At 37.1% G+C, this 25,033-nt stretch overlaps 1 pseudogene; it reads right to left on the bottom strand.

Moving 5' to 3' along the window:
• Positions 1–22,648: 22,648 nt before the first annotated feature.
• On the bottom strand, positions 22,649–23,189 carry LOC694518 (calmodulin pseudogene; annotated as a pseudogene).
• Positions 23,190–25,033: the final 1,844 nt, after the last annotated feature.

Raw genomic sequence — 25,033 nt, 5'->3', positions numbered from 1 at the left:
TTGAGCTGGAGTGAGGAATGAACGTGGCAGCTAGGGCGCCTGAAGGATTACCTCTGCCAATTTTTTTTTTTTTTTTTTTTTGTGATGGAGTCTCTCTCTGTCGCCCAGGCTAGAGTGCAGTGGCACGATCTCGACTCACAGCAACTTCTGCCTCCAAGGTTCAAGCAATTCTCTGCCTCAGCCTCCTGAGGAGCTGGGATTACAGGTGCCTGCCACCACTCCTGGCTAATTTTTGTATTTTTAGTAGAGATGGGGTTTCACCGTCTTGGCCAGGCTGGTCTTAAACTCCTGGACTTGTGATCCACCCACCTCGGCCTCCCAAAGTGCTGGGATTATAGGTGTAAACCACCGCGCCCGGCCACCTCTGCCTATTTTATTAACAATAGCGTGAAATTGCTAGATGAAAAGTGGACGATCAAGATACCTCCAACTTCTTCACATCCTTAAATCCAACACCCTTTCATAACCATCTCACCGAGGCCCTTTATTCCTCCACAAATAAGAAAGATGGCAGGAGACTCGGGGTGCTCAAAGGAAAGCATTAAGCCAAATGCATTTACAAACCACTTGACATGCAATTTTTAGCAGCTCTACTAGAAAACTTTATTAAATACCTAGTTTTCTATATAAAGAGTGACTATTTTGAAGAATGGTGTTTGGTGAGCATATTATGCAATAGAAATCTTGTTTGAATTTTAATGCATATGACTTTGATATGCATTATGTATTGATATGCATTGGAGGGCAGAAAGGAGATTCCAGAGGCCTAAACTGATGTCCTGTCTCCAATTCTGCCTTGCTGTGTGATTCTATGGGAGTTATTTAAGTATTTTGGCATTCAGCTTCTTCCTCTCTTCCTCCCATTAAGGAAAATCCTATCTTAGCCACATTGAATCCTCAGCATACTGGGTAAAGAATTAAAAAATAAGCAACAGGGTAAAGTGCAAAGACAAGTTTGAGTGATTTACTCCAGAAAGGTAAGAGAGATAATGAATAGATAAAAGAGAAATAGATTCCTTGCGGAGAGAAGACAGTATACTACAGCCAAGGTGGCCTGGGTCTGGCACGGTTTGGGGAAATTATAGTGATGAAGGGGAGACTTTAATTGCATTACTTTGCCAGTGAAATGGAGAGAGAAGGCAATGGGGCAAGACATCTTAAGAGATTCTGCTTTTAATGTAAATAGAATTCCTTTTGGGTAATTTTCAAGATTGTCTAGTACATATTTCTTTTATTATTATTATTTTTAGTTAATTTTAAATTATGACACAGTAAATTTTACCCTGTGTATATGTGTGTGTGTGTGTGTGTGTGTGTGCATCCTGACTTGGGAATTTTAGTAATCAGCACCACAATTAGGATAGAGAACAGGTCCTTCATCTCTCAAATCTCCCTCCTCCTACTCTTTTATTGCCACATCTTCCTTCCATACATTTCTCTAACCCCTAGAAACTTCTGATCCATTCTCTATCACTACAGAGAACACCTTTTCAAGAACTGTATGAATGAAACGATAAAGGGTGTAACCTATTGAAAGTGGTTTATTTCACACAGCATAATTCTTCTAAGGCCAGTCCAAGTTGTTGGGTGTAACAATCATTCATTCATTTCTATTGTTGAGTATGATTCCATTATATGTATGTATCTGGTTTTTAATCCATTTCCCTGTTGAAGGCCATGTGGATTGTTTCTAGTTTGGGACAATTATGAATAGTCTTCATAAAACATTTGTGTATGGCTCCTGTGCTTGTACATGTGTTTGTGAACGTAAGTTTTTATTTATCTAAAATAAATACTCAGGAGTAGGTTTCCTGGCCTCTATGGTAGGGGTTAATTTAACTTTATTAGAAAAAGACTGAACTGTGTTCCATAGTGGCATTATAATTTCACATTATCACCAGCAATATATGTGAAGTTCAACTTTATGTAATTTTCAGAATTTAGTATCGTCAGTATTTTTATTTTAGCCATTCTAATAGACATGGTATCTCATGTCTATTTGCATTTCTCTAATGACTAATGATATTGAGTAGCTTTTCATGTGCCAATTTGCCATCATTATATCCTTTTTGGTTAAGTGTCTACCCAGTCTTTTGTCTAATCGCCTCCCACCAGGTCTCTCCCTCCACACGGGGGGATTGCAATTCAAGATGAGATTTGGGTGGGGACACGTGAGGATTACAATTCAAGGTGAGACTTGGGTAGGGACACATGAGGATTACAATTCAAGGTGAGATTTGGATGTGGACATAGAGCCAAACCCCATCACAGATTCTGCTATAATTTTGCTTCTGACTGTCAAACCTATTTTAAAGAACTCAAGAAAGTAAGAATAGTCTAGTATATTTACCCAGATATTTACCATTTCTCTTGCTTTTATTCATTCCTGATATTCCACATTTCTGCTTGGTATCATTTTTCTTTTGTCTAGATAATTTCATTTTGCAATGATTTTAGAGCAGATATGGTGGCAACACATTCTCTTAATTTTCCTTCATCTGAGAATGGTTTTATTTCACCTTCATTGATGAAGGGATATTTTTTACTGAATATAAATTTCTTGTTTGAAAATTATTTTCTTTCATTATTTAAAAAAGTTGTGCTGTTTCCTTCTGCTCTTCATTGTTGCTGATAAGAAATGGCAGGAATAGAATTATTCCTGTCCTACAAATAATGCAGAATTTTGCTTTAGATTATTTTAAGAATTTGTTTTTGCCATTAGTTTTCAGTAGTTTGATTTTTCTGGGTCTGGGTATGAATTTCTTCGGGCGTATCCTTTTGGAAGATAACTCAGCTTCTTAAAATTGTGAGGGTTTTTTTTTTTGTCAAATTGAAAAGTTTCAAACATTAATTTTTTTTAGCACTGCCCTTTTTGTTCTCATCTCTTTCTCATAATCTGATGGCTCTAATGTTAGACCCCTTGTTATTGCCCCATAGTGCATGAACTCTTCATCCTTGTCATGCTTTTTATCTAAGATGTTCAGATTGGATAATGTTTATTGCTTTGTCTTCAAATTCATTCAATCTTCCTTCTGTCATCTTCAAACTGCCATTGAGACCATACAGTGAAGGTTTTGTTTTTCTAGTTTCTACAATTGTGCTTTTACGTTTTCAATTTTCCACTTGGATTTATTTAATGCCTTCTATTTATTCTCTGAGACTTCATATTTCTATTCATTTCAGAATGACTGTGATTGCTTGTCAGGGCATTTGTATAACAGCTGGTTTTAAATATTTGTCAGATAATTCCAATATCAGTGTGATCTCGGTGGTGGCCTCTGTTAATTATTTCTTTCCATTTTAGTTGAGATTTTCCTTATTTGAATATGCATATTAATTTTTGATTGTATGCTGGTCATTTTGAATATTATGTAATGAGATGTTGGGTCTATTTTTATTCCTATGAAAAATGTTGATTTTTTTTTTTAGCAAGCAATTAACTTGGATAAGTTCAAGCAGAAAATTCTAGTCCTCCATCTATAAACTGTAGTTATGAAGTCAATTTGAGTTTCAAAGTCTTTGCATTATGATTTGGATATGTCCTATGTGTGTGGTGGTCTTTCTCTTGGTTCACTTCTCAAAGTGATATATGACTTGAATAAGATCTATGAAATCACAGGTCAGAGTCATCCCAGGAGTTTATAAAGAGTTTTATGGGGTCACTTTTCTGAGCTCTAACATCTCTGTGATCTCCTTGGTAATTTTTTTTTCTTTTTTTCACTGAGGCTCATCTTTTCAGTCCTCCACCCAGAAAGCTGGGCTTTAATTCCCGTTCTTTTATGCACTTTCATGATTGCCTCCTCACTGGTTCTAAAAGGTGGGACAATAGAGTGAAAGAGAGAGAGAGAGATGCAAAGGGAGGTTCCCTACCCCTTTGAGATCACAGCCTGCTAATCAGAGTAAAATATCCCTCCCTAGAATTTTGGCTCTTGTAGCCCCCAGTAGATTAACATCGGATTGCTTGTGGACTGAAAAGCGAGAGAATGAAGAAATAAATAAATACATAAAAATAAACAAATAGGATTTACTGTATTTTCCTTCATTAATAATTCTCTTTCCCTTTCCTAAAGCAGAACTGGAATTCTTTTCCTCTAGCTCTCCCTGTCTGTGCCAACGTCCATTCTGGTTTTTAGGTTGTATTGCATTCAGGTTGGGGATTGGAGAAAAAAAAATTGTATACTCACCACAGACTTGGTGATATATTGAATTCTTATCTTTCCCCACAATTTACCTTCTTCTATTGACTTTCTATAGTTTTTGAATAACTTCTCCATGCACTTGGTCAGTTCAGCGTTCGTAGTTGCATTAAGTGTAAGAAACAAAATGTTGTGTAGTTACTACAATTTACCTGGAAGCAGAAACTTAGTTGAGATTTAAATATATTTCTAATTATTGTGTAGAGGGGTTGATATTTTTTAAATTTAATATTGTACTAAGTGTTTACAGTGGAGCAGCTTAGTTTATACTAGTCATACACACATTGGTGATCTTGATCTATATTACGCAGCTATGAGAGATGGAATATGGCATGCACTGCCAGTGCCACACCTGTATAACCTTAGCACAACTGAGGTTTTACTGAGAATTACTTTATGACCTTACCTTACTGTTATTGTAAACACTTAAGACTCTACTCAAAGGTAATCTGGAAGTGTCAGAAGAGTAAATGGTCCAGAATCAGTCATGAGACAATAACAAAAGTTAGTGCATGAATATCCATCGTCCTTTCTTTCTTAGAGTTGGGAAGGATAGTTCTAAAGTATTTTAAGCCAGATTTTAAGAGTTCCTGAGTAAGATCAAACTTGAACCACCTATGGTGGTAACTAGCTTAATAATGTACACTTTAATGGTTTCCTTTATTTCTCTGTCTATCTCCCCTACTAGTGTTTCTCAAGAATGCATCCCAAATAAACTACTTATATTACACTGGGGAATTCAAACTATCAATTGTCCAAATTGGTTAGCCTATTCAATCAATTTGAATAGGTTTTTTATTTTTTTTATTTTTTAAATTTTATTTATTTATTTATTTTGAGACGGAGTCTCGCTCTGTCACCCAGGCTGGAGTGCAGTGGCCGGATCTCAGCTCACTGCAAGCTCCGCCTCCCGGGTTCACGCCATTCTCCTGTCTCAGCCGCCCAAGTAGCTGAGACTACAGGCGCCAGCCACCATGCCCGGCTAATTTTTTTTGTATTTTAGTAGAGACGGGGTTTCACCGTGTTAGCCAGGATGGTCTCAATCTCCTGACCTTGTGATCCGCCTATCTCGGCCTCCCAAAGTGCTGGGATTACAGGCTTGAGCCATGAATAGGTTTTTTAAAGGAAATTTTCCATATGAGTTCAAATCAATTTTTAATTTCATTATGAATTGCTTCAATAAAATAATTGAGTAACCTTTTAGAAAAATAGGAAAATTCTTTATAGATCTTAAGAGTTCTCAATGACAATGAAAATGTTCATAGATAATATATGATGTAATTTCATTTTTATCAGAGAACAAACACATACATCTTAAAATATTTATATTCAGACATGTAATCTAGTATATACATATATTGGTCATATACCAATAGATTGATAAGAAAAGTAGCTGGTCCAGCGATTCATACCTGTAATCCCAGCAACTTGGGAGGCTGAGACTGGAGGATCTGTTGAGGTCAAGAGATTGAGACAAGTCTGGACAATATAGAGATACCCCATCTATAAAAAAAATAATTTGAAAACTTAGCTAGGCATTGTGGTGCATGTCTACAGTCCCAGCTGCTTGGGAGACTGAGGCAGGAAGATCCCTTGAGCTCAGGAGTTTGAGGCTGCGGTGAGCCATGATCACACCACTGCACTCCAGCCTAGGGAACAGTGCAGGACCTAGACTCTAAAAAATAAACAAACAACAGGAAAAACTATTTGCTAAAGGTGTATTAATAATAGAATTCTCATTTGGCATAAAAGTACCCCAAATTTGATTCTAACCCAGTCACAACCTGGTGACAAAATAGTACTATGGGGTGGAGAATCTCATGGTTTAGGAGTCAGACACCCTTTTTAATAGTGTGTTCTTGGGCATGTTACTTCACTTCTCTATTTTATTCATGTATAATGCCAGGGTGTTGAACTTAAAACAAAATTTCTTAGTCTGTGGTCCATGGATTTCTGGAACTGCTGAGATCAGTGGATATGGAAACGCTTGCAACCTCCAAAAGCTGCCAACTGCTAGAATTACTAAACATGTTAACATTCTATTATTCTGTGAGTCTATCTAAAGTCACAAAAGACATTCTTTTCTCAAAGTTATCCAGAAACAAGAATTAGGGCAGAATATTTTTGATAAAAGTATACACAATGAATAAGACTGTAGAAAAAAACAACAAGCCAAGAGAACGAAGAGAATGTAAAGTTAAAAAAGGACATTCAAAGTCATGAAATATATTCTATGAACACTCATTTATGTAAGATGACTTTGGAAAGAGATGTTTTAAAGCAGTTTGTAGGTGACAGTTGTTTAGGCAGTTGTTAGGTGACTCAGCCACAGACAAAAGAATACTCCAAAGATATATTATTTTTTGCTAATGAGCAAATAGTGAGTAAAGTAGTTAAAATGATCACATCTGCAAAATATTCTAGGTGCAAGGGCAGAGAATAAGAGTAAATAGCATTAGTGAAATAGTCAAACGAAAAGATAATCCATACAGAGAGACAACTACTATAATGGCTCAAGAAGCGAATAGGCACCCCACATGTGAGAGAGAAAGAAGGCTAATGTGGTCAGGGTAGGCAGTGTAAAAAATATGACAGGTGGAAAGGAGTCGGACCACGTAGAAGCCTGCAATTCAGGATTTTATTCCAACTCCTATTAGGGAATCTGTTTATCTGTTTAGAGTATTTTAAGGCAAGGAATGAAATGCTCAGATGTTTAAAAGCTCACTCTGGATGTTGTATGAAAAAAAATGATAATCCTTTTTTTTTATTCAATTATGGTTGAGTGTGTATCTTATGTCATACACTGTGTTAGGTGTTTGGAATGCAAGGATGAATGAGTCCTTAAGAGGTTCTCAGTGAGAGGAACAAAGCAGGTGTGTAATTACATCATTACCATTTAGGATGATAAAGGCTATTCGAAAAAATGTAAATAATTAGCTCCCAAATCAATTCCTCCTTCAATGATTTGTGTATGTGTTGCCCATGTCCCTAACATCAGAATCGTCTTTGCTTTTACAAATACTCAGCAGTATATCAGACTAGAATGTGGGCTGGGATTTACGGAGGAGAAGATGAAACAAAGAAAGGAAGGGCACATACTCATTCACTCCATTTCCTTCTTTCCGAAGCATGAGCATGGAAATTTACAAGGTCATTACATCTTATCTAAAACAGAAGTAGTAGTGAAATAGAAAAAGTAGTAGCAGTGTTAGTACTACTTGTCGTAATAGTAGGATTAGTACTAATAATCATTTGTTCATTTGCATGGTACTGTGCAGTCATATGCTTTCATGCACAGCCATTTTTATTAGCCTTTTTTATTCTCAATACTACATGGTGTAATAATAACATAAGATATTTTTACTACCTCTATTTCACAACTGAAAAAACAGACATGGAGGAGTTATTTCAGAAGATTTCAAAATTTTTAAATGACAACACAGGATAAGGAATGCATTTTACTTTGTGATACAGAAAACACACAACTATGTATTTGGAGGCAGTGTCTGCAAAATTATCTTAAGGGCTTGATTCTGGCTCACAGATGCCAAATATCAGGGACTTTTGCTAAATTTGTGAACCTCAGGAAATGTACCCAAATTCATGTGCGTGTGTATATGTGCATACACAGATATGTAAAATTCAATTTTATTTTTAAAACATGTATGTGCTTAAATCAGTCAGAATATTCCATTTATGCAACTCATTAGTTAATAATGACTGCATTAGTTAATGAGTTAATGGTAAATAAAATCATTGACATGTATTTATATTTATATAGATGTTAACTTTTTGACATTTTGAAAAGATTTGTTGACAGATTCTGTTTTAATTAACACTGTCATAAGCATGAATATAGAACAAGCTTCTTCAAATAAAGGAAAATAAAGAACTGACCTAACATAGTGGCTTTCACAAATTAAGGGCTACTTCTCATCAATATCAGTTGGCCATAGGACCGTAAATGGAACCAGACAATTAGCTTTGCTAATAGTCCTTTTTGACAGGCCTTACCACATGTTGCTTGTAGGTCGTAGATTACATAGAGAATCTTTCCTCAAACACCTGCTCATCTCAGATGTCACACATTCCATTGGCTGCCGAGATGCAGGGGAATTTTTATTTATAAAGGTCATGATAATTTTCCTTTCTACTCTAGAGCTAAGAGCTCTCTACCCTACCAAATGGTTCATAAATGAAATATATTTCCAAAAGGTTATATGTATCTCATATAGTCTTATAACCAACGTCTCTACTTTCACCATTGCCATCTATATTCAATTTCCTTAGAAGAGTAACGTTTTAAAAACAATTAAATATAATCATGAACCTCCAAAGCTTCCCTATACACTTAGAATAAAATAATGACTCATAAAGCCCTACATGATCTGGCTCCCGCCTACCTCTCTGACTTCATAGACTTCCCATTGCTCATGTTTCAATCACAACAGCTTGTTTCTGTCTCTAACACCCTTACTCCAGTGTTAGGGGCTTTGTCCCAGCTGCTCCAATTACAAACAAAGCTATGCCATCATTTTCATCGATGTTTCTTTCTTATCATTCTGGCCTGCATTTGTGTCCTATTGCTGCTGTACAAATTATCACACACTTAGTGGCTTAAAATAACACAAATTTACTATTTTACGGTTCTATAGGTTATAAACCAGACACAGGTCTTGCTGGCCAAAATCTAGGTAAAAGCAGAGCTACATTCCTTTCTGGAGTCTCTAGAGAAGAATATATTTCCTGACTTTTCACAGCTTCTAGAGGCCACCCACATTCCTTGGCTGACGGTCCCGTTCCTCCACCTTCAAAGCCAATTTAGTTGTATCTCTCCCATCCTCTCCCACAGTCACATTTCTCTCTGAAAGCGAGGGAATGAGAAACCTCTGCTGATTTCAAGAAGGCATGTGATTAGATTGGACCCACATGAATAACTCAGGATACTCTCCCTAGCTCAAGGTTCTTTTAGTTTGATGGCATCTGCAAATATCCTTTTGCCGTGTAAAGTAACATATTCTCAACTTCCAAAGATTAGGATGTGTCCCTTTTAAGGTAGGGGTGAGGCATCGCTGTTCCACCCACCACATGGATGGAGTCCAAATTTTCAACTCTTCAAAGAGACATTTCCTGACAACTTAATCACTGTGATTGCCACTGAATCACTCCTTATAGTATTGCTCTGTTTAATCTGACCAGTACTTTTACTGCCTGTTGCTTTACTGATCCATTTTTTTATTGTCTACCTCCCTTGGCCAGAATATTCGTTCTTTTAGAATAAGGAGTTCATATATCATACTTACCAATGTGTCTCCAACGTCTGACGTGCCGATTGCATAGTAAGCTCAACTGATAATTGTAAAATATGCAAGTCTTCACTTCATAGTATAGTGAGATTTACAAAACATAGCATAAAAACAAAGCAACGGTAGCAATAAAGAAGTCAATTCTTGCAGTCTAGGACTTCAGCACAGTAACCTTTGTTCAGCGACCTGGTACATGGCAATTGTGACTAGTATTCACTGCCTTTCATGAGGCAGGAAATGTAGTCATTATTTGACAGAGGAGGATTCTAAAGTAAACCAAGAGGTTAAGAGTATTTTTTCAGTATTTCAAAGTCAATAAATGGAGGAGTTGGGATTTTGCATTCAGGTATTGAATTACAAAACCCAAGAAATTGACCAGTATGGTACAAAGATATTGCTGGAGAGAGAGGAGTTTGTCTTCATAAACTTCAAAACACATTACTTGGTTCTTGTTTGGTGAGTGAAGAATGTTTTTCTATATATTGGCCCACTTGAATATGAGGCTGAATATGAGACTGATGGATTTTGGAGTTTGGTTTGGTTTGTGTGTGTGTGTGTGTGTGTGTGTGTGTGTGTGTGTGTGTGTGTACGCAAGAGCTCTATTTACTTGTCAATGATGTGAGCTAATTGTTTACTGAATTAGATAACAGCTTTTAAGTACTGAAAAAATATTTTTGTTTTTGTGCTAGCTGCAGTATAACAGCTACAGGAACAACACATATGATAGTTTACATTATTAACATTTCTGCCATTATTTTCTTAAATCTGCGACAGCAACAAAACAATCAACCAAATACAGATTTTTTAGTGTTTGCTAATTTTCTTGGGTGATTTATTGCTACCAATATGGCATCACTGAACGTGGGGTCGTGAAGGGTATATGTAAAGCAGCACACTATTCTTGTGTTTCTTGATGATACAACTAGTTTAATCAAGAAGGCTGCATTTGATTCTGTAATAGACATACTGTAATCCTAAGCATTGCTCATGTTTAACAGATTTTTCCACCCCCTTTTGTGATAATATGTAATAATGCTTGTTTTATAGCTTGTACTAGAAATGTTTCTTTCTTGTGTAACCATCAATTTCATATTGAATGGGTGAGCCTTAACAGTTTTTCAGATAAGTGTTACTCAAAATGTTTTGTTCTTTATAGAATAAAAGCCTTATGACATTGTGAAGGATTATAGATAGTGTAGGTTACTGTTACTAGGAAACAGGTGAGTAAAGGAAGAAGAGGCTCGAGGCAATAAGTAGGATTAAGAGTTGTTTGTTTTTAAGAGAGAAAGAGTGGATGTGTTGATTGATGGGTTGCTTGAGTAGTTAGAAAGTGCTAGTGAAGATTTGAAGACAATGGAAAGACAGAAGAAAATTGTTGTAGACATATATAGAAATGGGATAAGGTAAAAAAAATGGAATAAACTTTTAATGGAAGACTAAAGTTATATAAAAAGATGTATAAGAGTACTCTTATGTATGTTAAAGGAGTCATGAAGAATAGCAATACTCATAATTTTAAAAAGAAGCAATCAGTTTGATTGTGAATTTTCTGCAGCAGCCCAATATTATCAAATAGAAAAACAGTAAAAACATTTTTTTTATTTCTAAAGTAAATCAAGAGACTAGGAATACTTTTTCAACATTTCAAAGTCAACAATAAATACATGTTTATTTAGCTCTTGCTTTGTATTAACACTGGGTTAGCTACTAAGAATTTAAAGACAAATATGGCATGGCCTCTGCCTTGGGGATCAGTTCAGGGAGGAAGCAAGTACACAGACACTGACACCACAGAGTGGGGAAAGCCACAAAGGGGAGAATTTTCCACCTTCAATGACTTCAGGGTACTTCCCTAGGGGTCTTGGAACATATCACCAATGGATAAGGGAGGACTAGGATGCATATTTTAAATCCTTACTCTTTGTTTTCCAGCTAGTGAAAATTACTTTACCCCTGAGGCTTATTTATCTATTCCTGAAAAAGAGATGACAATAACATTCTCTTCATGTTAAGTACTTATCCCAGTGCCTGGCAGTTAATTTGCACTGTGGGATTGTTAGGCAATATTCATAAAGTACAAAGGAGGTCAGTAGAGAGCCAGTGAGAATTGTAGAGCCATATAGGGGAAAGAGCATAGAAGAGAATTGGTGGCTAAGAGTGTTCTGTGTCGTGGAATAGAAGAATACTTTAAGAAAGAGATAATATGGGCCAGAATTGAGTAATGCCACTTAGAATGTGGCTGAGTGGGAGGTTGGAAGAAATATTTTGGAGACAGAAGCAACAGGACTTGGCAAATGGATAGTGTGGGCATGTGAGGGAGTGGGGATGATATCTCCAGGCTTTGAACCTCTGTGACTACAAGGGTGATGCCAATGGCTAAAGTAATATTAATACATTTAAGAGAAAGTTTAAGCTGAAAGGGGGGCATGGAGTATCAGGGCTTGCTGTTTTTGAAAATGTAGTCACTTGTTAATGCTAGTCAAATATTCAGGTGGAGATAGATCCTGTGGACAGTTGGAAGGGTGAGTGAGACCAAAGATTGAGCAGTGTGGGAAAGACCAGCTGATGCTCGCCAGTTCCAGCTGCTCCTCCTTGTTGCACACAAAGGGCACACTTGCCAGCATGCTTTGCACTATTTGCAGCCATGTGACCATGTTGCCCAAGGAATAGGTGCAGAAGCAAGGTACACCATTTCCAGAGCTGTTGTTGAAACTTACGCATCATTCTACTTCTTTCTCCTTCCTGCACAACTCACATAATTGGAAGTGAAGCATATTGAGAAAACAAAGCCCGACAAAGGAAGACATTCATATCCCTGAATCACATCCAGGGGCGGCATTGCCATCTTCAGTACTGAACTGTGACAGAAGCAAGCAAACAAACAAGAAACAAGATTTTCTTTCTTTAAGTCGATGGTATTTGGGGGTTTGTTTCTACCCAGCCTACTATGACTAAGGAAGCAGTCAGTTTTAGAGACCTACATTGGAACTACCTTTTAATCAACAGTACTGTTTCCCAAATAAAAATGTGTGTCCTGGCTGCATGTGAATTATCTGGTAGTGTGTGGGGGGAGGTCTTTTAGAAATAAATATTCCTGGGTCCCAAACTGGATATGCTGGTTTAGAAGCCCCAGTGAGAGGCCCTGAAATTTTATTAAGAAGCAATCTAGGTGATTCTTCTCTAAGAAAATAATGGAAGTAATTGACTGTAGCAGATTATCAAGAGGGAGAAAATAGGAGTAAAAGTAAGGGCCAAACTAATGACTTTGAAGAATACCTGCTTTTTTGTGATGAAAGGAGGGAATGAGTTAGAGACAATTTTTAAAAATTAGGAAGTCAATAAGGAAAGTGGAAGATAAGAGAAAATGTTAACACTTGTATATGTTCGACGATGTCAAATATTTTACCTGAGTGCTTCTCAAACAATAACATGTCTAAGAATGACCTGGGTAGTTTCTTAAACTACAGATTCTAATTCCATAGGCCAGAGATAAGTCTAGAGAGTCTACATTTCTACCAAGCTCCTAGATGGCAGTAATGATCTGGTCCACAGACTACACTTTGAATAGGAAGACTTTAGAACAATTGATAAGGATTAACAAAGAATGAGCTGTTGGAATTTTTTTTTTGTTTTAACTAAGATGCCAGTGGTGATTGTTAAAAATGAGGGCTTTTTCAGGAGGCGGAGCTTGCAGTGAGCTGAGATTGCGCCACTACACTCCAGTCTGGGTGACAGTGTGAGACTCCATCTCAAAAAAAAAAAAAAAAAAGAGTGTTTTTTGTTTGTTTGCTTTTTTCTTTAACGCAGTAAAGGAAGAAGCCAGATGGCATGGATTTAAGATGTGGGTAATGATGAAATGGAGGCATTTATTATAGACTATATTTTCTTAAAAATTGAGACTAAAGAGAAAAGAAACAAAAAGAATCACAAAGGGCAGCAGGATTGTGAACAGCAAAAATATTTAATTCAAAGAATATTGTGGGATGAGATAAACTAGTACCTGTTAATAAAAAGTTAATAAAGTATATTACACACTTACCATTTATTGCTTTGAAAGATATAGAATATATTTTACTTTCCTTAACAAAGTTAAAGATCAATCAATAATATTCCCCCTTATATTATAAAGACCTTCAACTGTTTATTATCTTCAATATTCATCTTAAATATCATTGTTTTCTAGTACTTTATTTCAGCATTGCTTTTCTTAACCTATCAAATTACTCGCTGTTGTTTTATGTGCACATTGGTTTAGATTTACCCACATGTTTACCATCTCTCTTCTCAGCAGGTTGTCTTGGTAATTCATTCTTTCCAGGTGGATGCATTATCCTTCTTCCTAAGTAGTCTTGCTACTTGAAATGTGGTGGCTGGGTCAACAGTATGGGTATAACCTGGGAGCTCAGTGGAAATGTAAAAATATCACAGCCTAGATCTATTGAATTAGAAACTGGCTTGGCATGGTGGATCACACCTATAATCCCAGTGCTTTGGGAGGCCAAGGCAGATGATCCCTTGAGGCCAGGAGTTCAAGACCAGCCTGGGCAAGATAGTGAGACACCCTCCCTGCAACACACATACAAAATTAAAAAAATATCCAGGCATGGTGGTGTGTGCCTGTAGTCTTCACTACTTGGAAGGCTAAGGCAAGAGGATTGCCTGAGCCCAAGACTTTGAATCGCAGTAAGCTGTGACAGTGCCACTGAATTCCTGCCTGGGTGGTAGAACAAGATCCTTTCTCTGAAAACAAACAAACAAGGAAACAAACCCCTACATTAACAAGATCACTAGGTGACTTACAGCCATGAAACTTAGAGAAGTCCTAGGTGGGACCTGAGATACTGCATTTCTAACACCATTCAGATAATGTCCACGCTGCTGGTCGTGGCCCAAGAGACACAGTTTGCAGCAAGGCTTGAGGGTCATTTAGTATCATTTGCTAGTAGTAAATAATCTCAGGCTTTGATGTTTGAAAAAAATCTTTGTGTTTATCTTGGAGTTAGTGTCTAATGGGACATGACATTTGAGGTTGAGAGTTTTTATTTATTTATTTATTTTCATTTTAGAGATAGTCCTCTTCTGATCTGTTGAGAAATTTTCTTTTCTTTTCTTTCTTTTTTTTTTTTTTTTGAGGCGGAGTCTTGCTCTGTCACCCAGGCTGGAGTTCAGTGGCATGATCTCAGCTTCACTGCAACCTCCACCTCCCGGGTCCAAGTGATTCTCCTGCCTGAGCCTCCAAAGTAGCTGGGATTGCAGGTATGCACCAACATGCCTGGCTAATTTTTTAAATTTTTATTAGAGACAGGGTTTCACCATGTTGGCCAGGCTAGTCTCAAACTCCTTACCTCAAGTGACCTTCCCACCTTGGCCTCCCAAAGTGCTGGGATTACAAGTGTGAGCTACTGTACTGGGCTGAGAAATTTTCTATTCATATGATTAACCTTCCTTGTAGGTAACCTCTCTTTTTCTCTCTTGATGTTCTTCTCTTTATCTTTGAGATTTTATTGTTTCTTTACTAATCATTTAATAGTGAATTTCTTTGTATTTATATTGCTTCATATCTATTGTGATTCTAGAATCTAAAATTTGGTCTGTAAACAATTCTGAAATGTTCTTATTTATTTTCTAGGTGAATATTGCCTTCCCCATGTTTTTCCTCTTCTCTCCTTTTAGAATTTCTTTTTAACATTTCTTAGATCTTCTCATTCAATCCTTAGTATCTCTTAATCTCTCTTTTATATTTTATACAGTTTGCCTGTATGTATTACATTATAAATAATTTATTGAGATTTACATTCTGGTTCACTAATTCCCTCTTCAGCTATGCCTTATTATGTGTTTAAAATTTATACTGAGTTTATCATTAAATACCTATGTTTTCCATTTCTCTCTATGTTTTTGTTTTTTGGGGGAGGGGGGACGGAGTCTTGCTCTGTCGCCCAGCTGGAGTGCAGTGGCGCAATCTCGGCTCACTGCAAGTTCCGCCTCCTGGGTTCACGCCATTCTCCTGCCTCAGCCTCCCAAGTAGCTGGGACTACAGGTGCCCGCCACCACGCCCGGCTAATTTTTGTATTTTTAGTAGAGACGGGGTTTCACCGTGTTAGCCAGGGTGGTCTCCATCTCCTGACCTCGTGATCCACCCGCCTCGGCCTCCCAAAGTGCTGGGATTACAGGCGTGAGCCACTGTGCCTGGCCCATTTCTCTCTATATCTTGTTAGTTTTTTTTTCAGTGTTATCATGTTCTGTTTTACCTATTTTAGACCATTTTTTTTCTCAAATAATTTTAAATGTATTTATGTTTTAGTCTGCATTCATTATCTCCTCTACTAAAGGTTTTTGGAAGTCTAATATGTTCTTTATGCAAGATCTTGCCTGTGGTGACTTGTTTCCTTGAGCAGCATTTAAACTTTAATGTACACAGTTTACCCTTGAACAATACAAGCTTGAACTCTGTGGGCCCACTTAATACAATGAGTCTTTTTTTCAACCAAATGTGGATAAAAAAATACAGCATTCAAAAGATGACAAACCCATATAGAAAGCCAACTTTTAATATCCGCAGCTTCCACAGGGCTGACTGTGAGACTTGTGTATTCATGAACTTGGGTACATTGAGGTCTGGAAACCAGTGTTTCAGTGTATCAAGGGATGATTGTAGTTGAATTATGCAGCATCTTGTGAAAGTGAGTATTTCGATTCAGTAGGTCTAGGGGAAGTCCAAGATTCTTCATTTCTTTTTTTCTTTTTTTAGACAGAGTCTTGCTCTGTCGCCCAGGCTGGAGTGCAGTGGTGCGATCTCGGCTCACTGCAACCTCTGCCTCCCAGGTTCATGCCATTCTCCTGCCTCAGCCTCCCGAGTAGCTGGGACTACAGGCGCCCGTCACCACACGCCTGGCTAATTTTTTGTATTTTTAGTAGAGATGGGGTTTCACCGTGTTAGCCAGGATGGTCTTGATCTTCTGACCTCGTGATCTGCCTGCCTCGGCCTCCCAAAGTGCTGAGATTACAGGCGTGAGCGATTCTTCATTTCTAACAAGCTCTCAAGTGATGCTCATGCTGCTGATCCATCTGTCATTCTTCCAGTAGCAAGTTCTAAAGTTTTTGTTTGTTTATTTTGTTGTTTGTTTTTCTGTTATTTACTTACTTAGCTTGAAAGAGATTCATGTTTGTGGCCTGATTTAAAACCCATCTGAAGAACATTTTAACCTCTGTCAGGGGCATTAACCTGGGACTGTTGTCTTTGTATCCATGCGTACATGCTGATTTTGTTTTTTGGCATGTGGTTTCTAGGACCTTTCAAGTAGTATAAATTTGGATGCCAAATTCGCATTAGAGTTAGGTGATTGTTATCAGCTCTCAGAGGAGAGTTTTCTATGTCCCCTTTCCTCCAATCTAGGGCCAATATGAAAAGCAAGATGCTGTGCCATATCCCTTTGCTGGTGGTCACACTCTTTCTATTGTACTCTCTCAGTGAAGGTGTAATCCTTCAAAGATTTTATTTGAGGGTGTCAGACCCAACTCCCCACCTTGTATGGACCCAAGGACTTCTCTTCCAATTTGTTCATTAAACCCAAATTCTCAGGACATCCCAACAGTAAGTAGAGGCTTATTCTATGGTTTCTAGATTTCCTTTCATTTTCAACATCTGGTTATGTTTCTTATGTTTTATCTAGTATTACTAGATGTTTCATATTGAAATATATTGTATTTGAAGATATCTGATATTCAGTATCATTGTAATATAAAACTTTTAAGCGTTTTAGAAGGATTTCTAAAAAAATAGAATTTTTTAAGTATATATGTCTAATATTAACAGTTAAAATCCTAAGAATCTGGAAGGTCTCAATTCTAAGGGACTCCTAAATATATAGAATTTTACTTTATTTAGGTTTTTGTTAACTGAACCTTACCATTATTACGCTGAATTTTTCCCTTTTTTAACCAGTTGTGTTGGCGTAGTATAGACACAGCCTGAATCATTGTGAGGAATGGAAATTGGGTTTGACTCTATAAAAAGCCAAAAAAAAAAAAAAAAAAAAAGAGATGTGATGCCATGGAGACTGATGATATTTTCTCTCTCTCCTAGGGAGAGATTCAACCAAAGTGATGAACAAATTTAATTTAGGATTACTAAACTCAACTACAGGTATATCAACTGTAGGCATTTGCAAATGTGTCTGGCTCTGGTAACTAAGATACTCTTGAAGAGATTATTCTACCAATGCTTTATTCTAATTTCATGAAAACGAACAGGCTAGTAAAGCAATAGTATAGGCACTTTCTCTCTCATCTCTTCAGATGCTTTAATTTCTTAAATTGTTTTACAAAAAATAAAACAAAACAAAATGTAAGCAAGAAAGTGCCCCTTATTGAAATGCCTTGGGCAATCCTGAATGTGGAATATGCTGGGATCCAGGCCCATAGAAAAGAAGAAAGCTGGGTCCAAGTGATCTAGAAGCTTGGGAGAATAAAGTGAATTTAGAGGTTCGTGCTTCAGATTGTTTATAGAATGTCCAGTGTTGTGCTCAAAAGAGACCTTAGACTCAAGGATAATTCAAGTAATCTTTGGTAACAAAACAGAATAGAAAGGCTGAGAGAGGTACTCTCCAGAGGGAAGAAAAGTATTAGGAGGAAGGCCATGCTAAGAGTGACAATTTGAAATATAACAAACAGGAATACATCCTAGATAATCGATTATTTACGCCTGAAGGTCAGGGATGAGCTCATGGAACAGAGATGAGAACAGAGAACAGTTGAGTAGTTCAGTGTGAAAGCTCTAGAGGTAGTCTAACTGGCTTCAAATTCCATTTTCACCACTTATTATGTGTGGGATATTATGCAATTAATTTAACTTTGCTAAATCTCAGTTTCTCCATCTGCAAAAGAGAGGTAATAAACCTTACAAAGTTGTAGAAATAATTAAGTAAGATCATAACACAAAGTGCTTAGCAAAGTGCCTGGTGTCTCGTATGTGCACAAATATAATTTTATTTATTTATTTTTTGTTTTTTTGAGACAGGGTTTCACCCTGTCACCCAGGCTCGAGGGCAGTGGCACAGCCAAGACTCTCTGCAACCTCAACCTTTCTGGGCTCATCAAATATAATTTAAAATGATTATAACGATAATGGTGGCAGTGGTGGTAGCATTACGGTCTAGCTAGGGTCTGACCAAGAAAGCTGGGGATAAGATATAGTTGGAGTTGTTTGGTTGTCCATTCATTCCTTTAATCATTCATCAACATTTAATACATACCAGATACTGTGCTAGGTATCTGGAATTTGGGAACAAACCCCAGCCATAGTTTTATAGACTTGCCAATGGAACAAAGAAGAATGTATTACAAATGGAAGGCTTTATTACTAGTCACCACTCCTCACTGGTGTAACCTTCTCAATCCACCAACTATACGGCTACTGTTAGATCACACACAGTATTAAGATGGACCCACTAATATATTTCCTCACTCGTTATGACTGACTTGGAAAGGAAGCAAAGGTTGGTGACAGTGACAGCAATGATGGCAGCAGGAAACAGTACTGAAGTCTGAAATAACTGTAGCTAATTCTGGATTACTCGGTCTTCTCCAGGAGCCCGACTCTTCATAAAGAATATGCTGGAACTACAAAAAAATGCCCCCAAGTGTCTTGGAGCCTCATGCTTATATTTGAGTGTTGGTTTGACCACATTCTAGTTCTAGAAACTTTAACCTATGAATTATCCTTCCTGATCTTCAGTTCTTTAATTCTATTCGGGACTGTGAAGTTAGCTGAGCTGATTGAAAAGTATACAGAAAAGTGGATAATAGAGGATGTGCTGAGTATTTCCAGATCCAGTCTCTACTGTTTTTTACCTAACCCATATGAATACTGAATCAAAGGGCTTCCTTGCCTCGGATTTCTAGTTGCTTTTGACTAGGAGGAGTCACAGGATGGTTGAGAGGAGAATGATATCAGAATAGTTATCTCTCTACACATTTCATACGGACTATGTCTTTTTAATAAAGTCCATAATTCCTATCAAAGGTGCTCTCAGTTTAGCTCTCTCTAAATTCCTACAATCATTTTATTCCTGCATCCCTAAGGTAGTTATGTTTTACCTCTCTCCTTAGCTCCAGGTACTGAAGTATCTTTTGCCATAGATTCTAACCCTGTGTACATCTTTGTAATAGTCCCTTTGTGAAATGCACTCCAAATGCTCCCATTTATTTTTGCCTCCTGTTTCTTCCCGTCTTCTTGACCTCACCATATGGCTCTGATATTTCAGTCGGGATTTATATTTGCTTCACTCTCTTACTAACAATGTGAACTTTGGCAAATTAATTAACCTTTCTTGCCTCAATTCCCTATCCATTATTTTGAGCTAAGGATCATTGTGAGGATTATATGGAGCATAATAAGAATGTTGTACATGATAATTATTGAGAGGTGTGAACCATTTTGACAGATCTCAACTACTCTGCACCTGGAAGGTTAATGACAACAACTTTATTAAAACCGAGATTAGTGCCCCGCTTGCTCTTATGGGGGAATTGGGAAAGAACTATTTTGCAAAAGAAAATAATATCCGATTTTAAAATAGATTAAAATTGGCACAAATATTTTCGGTAGCCAGCCTCCAAAGTGACCTCCAGAGATTCTCATCCCCTAGTCTTCATGCCTTCCTGCGGTCCCCTCCCATGTTGAACAGGGTTTGTCTGTGAAATCAGTAGGATATTACAGATGATTTGTGAATCATCTGTCTGGTCATAAAAGACATGGTGGCTTCTACCTTGCTTTTCTTTGGATCATTCTTTCAGGGAGATGTTAGATGCCATGTCATGAGGATACACAGGCAGTCTTATGAAGAAGTCCAAGTGGCAAGATAAGTCCTCTTACCAATAGCCAGTACCAGCCTCCCAGCGTATGAATGAGCTATTCCAGGCTTCAGCTCCAGCCGAGCCTTCAGATGACTGCAGATGCAGTGACACCTTTTTTTTTTTTTCCTTTTTTTTTTTTTTTTGAGCTGGAGTCTCGCTCTGTTGCCCAGGCTGTAGTGCAGTGGCACCATCTTGGCTCACTGCAAGCTCCGCCTCCCGGGTTCAAGCCATTCTCCTGCCTCAGCCTCCCGAGTAGCTGGGACTACAGGCGCCCACCACCACGCCTGGCTAATTTTTTGTATTTTTAGTAGAGACGGGGTTTCACCATGTTAGCCAGGATGGTCTCGATCTCCTGACCTCGTGATCCGCCCGCCTCGGCCTCCCACAGCGCTGGGATTACAGGCGTGAGCCACCCGCCCGGCCGCTGCAGCGCCATCTTGACTGCACCATCTTGAGAGACCCTAAACCAGAATCATCCATCCAAATTAGTCAATTCCTGATCTGCCAGACCATGGGAGATAATAAATATGTATTGATACTTTAAGCCACTATCTGTTTGTGAATTTATTATACAACAATAAATAATTATGTTCTCTGTATTCCAACGTATCTGTTGAATACTCAGGAATCTGTGATTGTAAAAGGCAAAGCCATGACCTTTGACAATAATTAATTTAAAATTCCTGAATCTCATGGGAATTAAGCCACAATGATCTATTATCCTAATGAGGAAAATCAGCATGGCTTTTCTTTCTCACTCTCGAGTAAGAAACTACGTCATGTTGGTCTGGGTTTATTGAGTCTGTCTGTCGTCATAAAACAACTTCCACTATTACCCCAGAGATCTCCTTTTGTAACGTAGTAATTCTTGGCCATAGCAAAGCTACTTGATGAGTTTAGTATTGTTTTACATTTCCTCATATTCTCTACTGTTTCAGTACTACATTTATTTTATTGTACCATGTAATTATTTTCATTAATGTTTTTAAACTTTCAGTGACGTGTGCTTCTAATCCTGTCATGCTCTTACACACAGCTTAGACAAAGCCTGTTTATTTGGCCTCTATAATTTATCCTTTAATCTTCATTTATAAATCAGTTGGTTCATCTTCTTTCCTGGTTATTCCAGTTCTTTGAACTCATTCCAGCTCTGAGAAGAAAAGGAGTTCCCCACTGAGAAATGTAGTTTGACCACAACTTTATCTCAGCAATGCACTGAATACTCATTTGTAAAGCTTTCACTTATTTTGGAAGGCAAAGCAACTCCTAAGAATAATAAATATTTGTACATTTTTTAAAAAATTATTACCTCTTGTGAAAATGTGCTTCAGTAAAACATGCTTGGGCTACCAAAGGTTCGAGTTATTGAAAGGGTTGCTCCCACCTAGAACTGAAAGTTCCTATTTATGTGCCAGCGAGAAATCAAAAGTAAAAGGTAAACAAAAATAACCAGTTCCCTATGACTACAAGTTTTAATTTTATGGTATCTGTTCTATGGAAGATTTCCTCCAAACATTTACTTCAAAGCTATTTTCCACACACACACACAAAATTTCTTCTAGTGTTTTCGTCAAAGATTCTAAGCACGTGGCTTACCAGTATATATTACCTTTGCATTGCTCCACAAACACATATTTTGTTCAGGTAGTTTACATCATTTTGTTTTATTCGAAATACTATGACTTCATAGCAAAGTGATTTGGAATTCGGGAGCCCTGAGCTTTCATATCTTCATTCTGTTTTTGTTTTGTCTTTTGAGGGTTTTGGAGGTAAATTGTTATTTTATATTGGAAAACAAATATGCAACTTGGAATGGATTTGAGGCAAATTCTGCCATAAGTAGATTTTCTTTAAGTGCCTAAACAAAGTTTAAAAAGCAAGTAACAATAAAGCAAAATGTTTCTGGTATAGGACCAGCAGTATAAAAAAAATAGTGTATGAGTACCTGGATAATACACTCCTTTTGCAATAGTGCAACTTTTAGGTACATATTGTTGACTGTCAATTGTGTATGCAGAGTTACAACTCCACACTGCAACAACAACATGCTGCAGTTTCTAAAGAAAACTAAAAAAAAAAAAAAAAAAGGCATAACCCAGATGTTCCCCCTTTGACAAACTCCATCTAAGTTTAGTTGTGTAGAAGGGCTTAGATATATCCAGAGTAAGCCACACGTAACGTGTTAGTTGATCAATTTTCTAAAATAAGTTTTCAGAACAATGACTGTAAGGTAAGAGAAAAAAACATGGAGGAATGGAGTCCTAGTTACTATGCATGCATTTTTTTGACAGTAGGAATAAACCTTTTAGAGATAATTTATAAACAAAGAAAAAGGCAAATAATTTTGTACAAGAAATGTAACATATTCTGTACAAGGTCTTCACTTTGCTGTCATCATTTGTACAAACTCTTCATCATTTACTTGACCATCACCATCACTACCTGCTTCCCTGATCATTTCATCAAACTTGTCATCTGTTAACTTCTCTCCAGGGTTTGTCATGACATGGCGAAGTTCTGCTGTACTGATATAGCCATTGCTATCCTTATCAAACACACGGAATGCTTCTCTAAGTTCTTCTTCACTTTGTGTGTTTTTCATTTTTCTTGCCATCATTGTCAGAAACTCAGGAGAGTCCGTTTTTCCATTACCATCAGCATCTACTTCATTAATCAAGTTCAGTGACCCTGCTTTTGTGGGATTCTACCCAAGAGACCTCATTATCATTTCCAATTCCTTTGTTGATATAGTTCCATCATCATCTCCGTCAAATAGTGAAAAAGCTTCTTTGAATTCTGGAATCTGCTCTTCAGTCAGTTGGTCTGCCATGCTGCTAGTGCTACCGGTTTCCAAGACGTGACCACGAAACCACTCCCATATCTTCATTCTCACCAATGAAATCTCTACCCTGGGGCATGCCATTTGCCTTCTGTTCTCTTCAATGTGTTCATAACTAAAATGGAAATATACCCACTCTTCCTTTCTCAAGGAAATGCTGTTGGGAAAACGTAAGACATCTTATCTACAAATAAATATACATTATAAAGATATACTATAATAGTATACTATAAAGTACATTTATAACATATATAAATATACTTTAAATATAATGACAGTTTTTAATAGTCTAAAATAAGTCAATGATATTGAAATAAAATCCAGTTATACACAAAGGTCACTTACATTACAATAGAGATAGTTGAGATTAGAATATTAGGAGAAAATAAAGATTAACACACATGTTCAGGTAGATTAACCTTCATGTTGTCATGGTGGATATTTATTAGGCTGTAATACTAGGCTGAAGTATCTCAAATTCATATCCTTTTACAAAATCAAGAGCATAATTTTATATAACGAGATGAACACAAGGGGTTAAAATAACATGTCTTTGTCATGGTGGGCATTCCACTTCAAAGTTATAGATCTGCATCCATCCTAAGAACATGATTCCTTAGCTCAGAGAAGTCTCCCTGTCCCCATCCAGTGGGGACACTTTGGCATGCTAAGCTGAGTCAGTGCTTTCAGGGTGACCCGTGAGACACACAGACAGCAAATGAAATAACTGCCATTCCGAACTCACAAGCCTTCTAGAAAATGTGTTGTATTCGCTGAGTTCAATGTCTCCTATTGTATTCGCTGAGTTCAATGTCTCCTATTTAAAGATTGTACAGGCAAAATAGATTTTTGGTCTCATAATCACTTGAGATAACATGTGTAAATCTCTACACATCATGTCTAGAACAGAATAAGTGTCAATACATAATGACAGTAAGAATCATTGATTTTCTCATGTAAAGACCATCCTTTCTATAAAATATTGAAAAGCAAAAAGCTAATAGGAAATATCATTTCTTATGGACAACTATGCAGCCATTAACATAGGAAATATTTTTAATAGGATCAATATGTACCTCCAACTAGTATAATTCTTGTAACTGTCCTTTAAAATCACTTACATCAACCACAGCTTGTCACTTTTTCTCTTGTTTAGCACACTGCTAAGAGAGAATAGAACATTAATATTTTTATACTTTGTGTATTATTTTTAACTCATAATTTCAAGCTTGCTTCTTAAAGGGTTAGAAACAAGTTAGAAACATAGGGGAATAAAACAAAGCAAAAGGAAGAAAAAAAACCAAAAACGTCCAAGATATAGATAGGTCTGTACTTAATGGGAGAAGATAAAATGAAACCAGATGGAGATTTTATACGTCTATTTTTGTTTCACTTCATGAAGCAGATAACTTAAAACATGTTTTTCAACATTGGTCTAATCTTCTCTGTCACCTTCCACCAAAATGTTAGGTTGGCAAAGGTTCATGTGTACCTCCTCCTTTATCACCCTTTGCTTTAGAGAAACATATGCTTTTATGACCAAGCTCTGAAATGATCACTGAAAGAAGCTGGGTAAATATTTTCAAGATAAGCCTGGAGATCTTACTGTCTCTAAATCATCAACAGACAAAAGGGAAAGAGAAAGAGAGTTTCCTATTCAAACATGTTGCTCAAGAGCTAATGGGAGTATTATTATGATTGATAGGCCAGAATCTTTGTCTTTAGGGAAAGAAGCAGGAATACTTAATGGGGTAGGAACTGACCAATATTTACACTGGAGATGAAGCCACATTTTATTTCATCTGGGGTCAAATATTACTGAATGTGAAATACAT

Source organism: Macaca mulatta, chromosome 16 (genome assembly GCF_049350105.2).
Source record: "Macaca mulatta isolate MMU2019108-1 chromosome 16, T2T-MMU8v2.0, whole genome shotgun sequence".
Classification (NCBI taxonomy): Eukaryota; Metazoa; Chordata; class Mammalia; order Primates; family Cercopithecidae; genus Macaca; species Macaca mulatta.
The sequence above is the reverse complement of the archived record's forward strand: the minus strand, read 5'-3'. Positions and strand labels throughout refer to the sequence as shown.